Genomic DNA, 5,683 nt, shown 5'->3' with positions numbered 1-5,683 from the left:
TTTGGGGCCCAAGAAATAAAGTCTGTCACTGTTTCCACTGTTTCCCCTTCTATTTGCCATGAAGTGTGATTGCAGCCATGCAAGAAGATCCAACCAGTCCATCCTAAAGGAGATCAGTCCTGGGTGTTCATTGGAAGGACTGATGTTGAAGCTGAAACTCCGATACTTTGGTCACCTCATGAGAAGAGTTGACTCATTGGAAAAGACCCTGATGCTGGAAAGGATTGAGGGCAGGAGAGGAAGGGGACGACAGAGGATGAGATGGCTGGATGGCAATGCCAACTTGATGGGCATGGATTTGGGTAGACTCTGGGAGTTGGTGATGGACAGGGAGGCCTGGCGTGCTGCAATTCATGGGGTTGAAAAGAGCTGGACACGACTGAGCGACTGAACTGAACTGAACTGATGGGACCAGATGCCATGATCTTAGTTTTCTGAATGTTGAGCTTTGAGCCAACTTTTTCACTCTCCTCTTTCACTTTCATCAGGACGCTCTTTAGTTCTTCTTTGCTTTCTGCCATAAGGGTGGTGTCATTTGCATATCTGAGGTTATTGATATTTCTCCTGAAAATCTTGATACCAGCTTCTGCTTTTTCCAGCCCAGCATTTCTCACAATGTACTCTCTCTATAAGTTAAATAAGCAGTGTGACAGTATACAGACTTGACGGACTCCTTTCCGGATTTGGAACCAGTCTTTTGTTCCATGTCCAGTTCTAACTGTTGCTTCCTGACCTGCATACAGGTTTCTCAAGAGGCAGGTCAGGTGGTCCTGGTATTCCCATCTCATGAAGAAATTTATACAGTTTGTGGTGACCCACAGTCAAAGGTTTTGGCATAGTCTGTAAAGCAGAGATAGATGCTTTTCTGGAACGCTCTTGCTTTTTCGATGATCCAACGGATGTTGGCAATTCGATCTCTGGTTCCTCTGCCTTTTCTAAATCCAGCTTGAACATCTGGAAGTTCATGGTTCATGTACTGTTGAAGCCTGGCTTGGAGAATTTTGAACATTACTTTACTAGCGTGCGAGATGAGTGCAATTGTGCATTCTTTGGCATTGCCTTTCTTTTGGATTGGAATGAAAACTGACCTTTTCCAGTCCTGTGGCCACTGCTGAGTTTTCCAAACTTGCTGGCATATTGACTGTGTCTCTTTTTCTGTTTTCCATGTAGGGTCATCGTGTAACTAACTTTTAAATCAGGCACTTCTCCTATACTGTTGGTGGAAATGCAAATTGGCATAGCCACTACGGCAAACAGTATGGAGGTTCCTTAAAAAGTAAAACAAACAAACAAACAAACAAAAAAAACAGAACAACCGTATGATCCAGCAAACCTATCCCTAATCATACCTTTCCAGAGAAAATCATACCTTTACCTCAGTGTCCACTGCAGCCAAGTACCTCAGTGTCCACTCAGTGTCATACCTGTACCTCAGTGTCCACTGTAGCCAAGACATGGAAACAACCACTGATGAATGAATGAATAAAGAAGATGTGATACATATATCCAATGGAACATTACTCAACCACAGAGTGAAATAACGTCACTGGCAGCAACATGGATAGACCTAGAAATTATCATGCTAAGTGAAGTAAGCCAGACAAAGCGAGACAAATACCATGTGATAGGACTTAGATGTGGAATCTAAAAAAAAAGATACAAATGAATGTTTCTACAAAACAGAAATAAACCTATAGACATAGAAAACACTTATGGTTACTAAAGGAGAAAGTTGTGTGGGGGGGTGTCGGATAAATTAGGAGTTTGGGATTAACATATACCCCCTACTATAAATAAAATAGATAACTAACAAGGACCTACTGTATAACATAGGGAACTGTATTCAATATTTTGTAATAACCTATGAGGGAAAAGAATCTGAAAGAAAAAAAAATATACATATAGATGTATGACTGAATCACTTTGCTATACTCCTGAAACAAATACAACATTATAAATCAACTGCACTTCAATGTAATCAATCACATCCCCCCAAGCTTTACTCATCTCTGGTCCAAGTACACCTTTCAAATCTTTTTTTTTTCTTTTTTTCTTTCAAATCTTTTGATCACATGATACCTTGCTAAATTGTCAGTTCTCTCCATAGCTCAAAAAAGTAGAAATAAGGAATAAGTAATTAACAGATAACTAGATCTCTTTCTTAGCTGCCCCTTCAGTAATCTCATGAAAAAACTGTGTGAACAAGATTATATCTAGAGGAAGAACACAGTAAGTTGACAAGCCTGCACGCAGTGGGGGATAAGGATGAGTCTCATTCCCTGTCTCAATGATTAACTGAGATTATTTCTCCTTGCCCTTTAAAAATTTTCATGAATAAGTAGAATCTTTGGAGTTGGTTTAAGTGGTACACAAATCCAATTTTCCTCAGATCTTTAGCTTTCTGATTAAAAGCAACTTTCTTTTCCACCAAAACTTGTGTCTCTCTTGGGTTGATTTTCGAATGGTGAGCAACCTGATCTGAGCTTGGTAACAATTTCACCTGTCACCTTCCAACTGTAGTGGAAGTTAGTGATCCTCCACAAGTGTTTTGTTTTGCTCTCTACATTTTTCTTAGAACTCATCTACTTCCACAGCCCTAAGTCGCACTTCCAGGAAATTCTCATCTCCAGCCTGCACCTTTCTCATTTGTCCCAAGTCAGTTATTTGATGGACATTTCCATGATGAAATCCTAACAGGATCTCCAAGCCTATTAGCAGCCTCTACCCCCTGGGAAGTCCTCTCTGTTCCTCTAGATTTTTCTTTGTAATTCATCTGTGGCAAAAACACTGCCAAAAGTGATTTCTGATTCTGTGGGAAGGTAAATCTGAGGATGAATTTAAGCAGAACAGAGGAAAGGATGGAAAATGAAAAATGGGTGATTGCTTCTGTTGGCAGGAACATTGCCCCCTTGGGACGCAAGAAGATATGGGACACTTAAGTTATCTCAAGGGCTGGAGTTGGGAAATATGATCCAGTTGGAAAGACACCAGCCTGGGACACCAGAAAAATCTCCAAATCTTAGTCCCCCCAACAGCAAAAGCAATGGGACATTGGGGGTACCTAGGCAAGGAGTCATGTTTGTGAAGCAGGTCAGTGGGGCTGGGGTTGTGAGAGGTCTGGGCAGGGACATGGTGGAAGAGGACTGGGGAAGGTGGTCACTGTTTTCAGGCAGCAGAGGAGTGGGCTGGGAACACCAGCCCAGGGATGCATGTCAGGCTTCAGTGTCTTCTGCATTCAAGGAAGTGGTTTTACTGAGGAGATTTACTAAGAAAGGAATCTTAAAGCAAGGGATGAATACCAAGGAGAATAATTTTGTTTTTTTTTTCTTTGCCTGCTACCTACAACTCCCCAGAATTCTCCGAGGAAGGACTAGGGTAGAGTTTGCTGTCCCTGTAGTGGGAAAGTGACTGGGTTTCATCCAGTAGGAGGAATGCCCTCTGCTGTCTTCCCTACTACCCGAGAGCTACCACAGCCTGGGCTCGGGAAAGCAGTGCTCAGAAATGGCAGCGTCAGAGTCAGTTTATCTAATGCTGTTGGTTCTTTGGAGATAGTTCTCTCTCCCCCATATTTTATCTTATACCTGCTTTGTGACACTGTATACACAAGCATGGCCCAAATTTCTCTATGTGCTATCTTCCCAGTAGTTCCTGAATCTATGCTTCTCTGATCCACTGTCTCTCCTGTAGACTGAAGTAGCACCTCCTGGAGTGTTACCCACAATGAGGCTCCTATCATCTGTATTTTTTATTTGATTCCCCACCTGCAAATTCCTCCTACACATTGTCCTCCACCTCCTTGTCTTTGGTTTGACCCCCCTTTTAATCTACTTATTACATAACAATGAGATTTTTTAAAAATCTGCAACTGTTGGTTCTTGAAGGTGGAATGACTTAAGTATCTTACTAAAATGATTGTTTATTTCTAAGTGTTCCCTTCCTAAGAGAATGTGAAGAAGACCAGTGAGCAACAGATTTCAGCAAATACTTAAAAGATGGAAAAGCACAGGAAAATGTGTCAGGGGGAACAGGGGTTGCCAGAAGAGGAGGAGGAGGCAGAAGGAGCTGATCCACCAGGCAGAACCTCTGGGAGGTTCTCAGTTGGCAGGCATGGGGGGCAGAGAGAGAAAGACTACATGCTCCCTCCCATGGCGACTTCTGCCCAAACCTAGAGCTCAGGAAACCCAACTTTAACCCCTGGTGTTTCGGATCCTGCAAGAGGTTCTCTCTAAAATTTAAGTTAAATTCTGGATAGTGCTGAAGTTTATATATGATGAAGTATCTGATGCTGGGACCCCAGAGAGAACCATCCTTAATCCAGCATTTGAAGGGTCTGTACTCCAATAGGGCTCCTGCCAACTCAGTCTTGAGAAACTACAAATGGACAATGGCCAGATGTATATAAAAATAGAATCCTAACTCATTATCTGCAGTAATGGGTTGAAGGCCAGAAAGCCAGCCTACTATCTATAAATCAGATTTACAGGAAGTTAGACAACTATCTTTGCAACCAACCCAAGAAGCCGAACAATAACTCTTCTAACAACCAGCTTCACATAGCCAGGACTTGACAACTAACAGCATCTCTAGTTTGTCGCTCTGCTCTCAACTGAGGACCTGTCAGTTCAATTCGATTGCTCAGTCCTGTCTGACTCTTTGCTACCCCATGGACTGCAGCAGACCAGGCTTCCCTGTCCATCAGGGACAGTCAGAGAAACAGACGACCAGTCAGAGAAAGCCAAATATACACCTCAACCAATCACGGGAGGCCCTGCTTCATTAGCCCGCCTCCAGCTTCTCCATGCCAACAGCCTCTAATCAAGGCACACCTGAAACCTCTCAAACTCTCTCCTTTGAGTCTCAGCCAAAATGCGAATAATGGTGGCTGACTCCCTTCCTATAGCAAGCTCTGACAAAAGAAACTTTGCTCATTCTCACTTGGTGAGTCTTCAGTTACTTCCAGTCAATGGCCCTCCCCATGGACCCAGAACTCCCCAGCAGCTTTGCCAGTCAGGAAAAAAGACCCACACATACAACCACGGAAGACACCTATACCAGTTGCCTAAAAAAATCAACCCAGTGCCTCATTCTTAAATACGACACACAGCCAAGGTCACTGGACACGAAGAAAGCCAGCAGTACATAGGAGATTAAGATAAACAGACTGACCTTGAAGAAAATGGATCTTTCGAGACCAGAAACATGCTTTAAAAAAATTCTAATTAGATCTTCAGTGAGATTTGAGAAGATATTGTGTCCATAAAACCAAAACCAGCAGGCTTTGAAGAACAAGGGAATTAAAAAAATGTCTCCTGGAAATTAAAAATACATTTCCAAAATTAAAAAGATTGGAAGATTAAGTTGAAAAACCAACAGAATAGAGAGCAAAAGTAGTCTGGATGTGTGCCAGAAAGATAAGCCACCTCTTGCAACTTTTCTGGAACTAAATCCAGCAATAGCTAGAAGCGGATACATTTAGAGTGCACCTAAATCCAGCAGGAGCCCTGGGGTCCAGGGGCTGGCTGGGGCTGCCTGTGTTAGAGATCCTTTGACCTTTGGGTTTAGCCAAGTACATGGATGCTCTTGATTAAAAACAAGCAACTTAACTGCAAATCTGACAGCTCCACTTCACTTCACTCCTTGAAACCCAGCACCCCTCCCAATCACATATGGTGAGACAGATCAG

The sequence above is a fragment of the Bison bison genome, unplaced genomic scaffold (assembly GCF_000754665.1).
Source record: "Bison bison bison isolate TAMUID 2011002044 unplaced genomic scaffold, Bison_UMD1.0 scf7180017864355, whole genome shotgun sequence".
NCBI classification, from domain to species: Eukaryota; Metazoa; Chordata; class Mammalia; order Artiodactyla; family Bovidae; genus Bison; species Bison bison.
Note: the sequence above shows the minus strand (reverse complement) of the source record.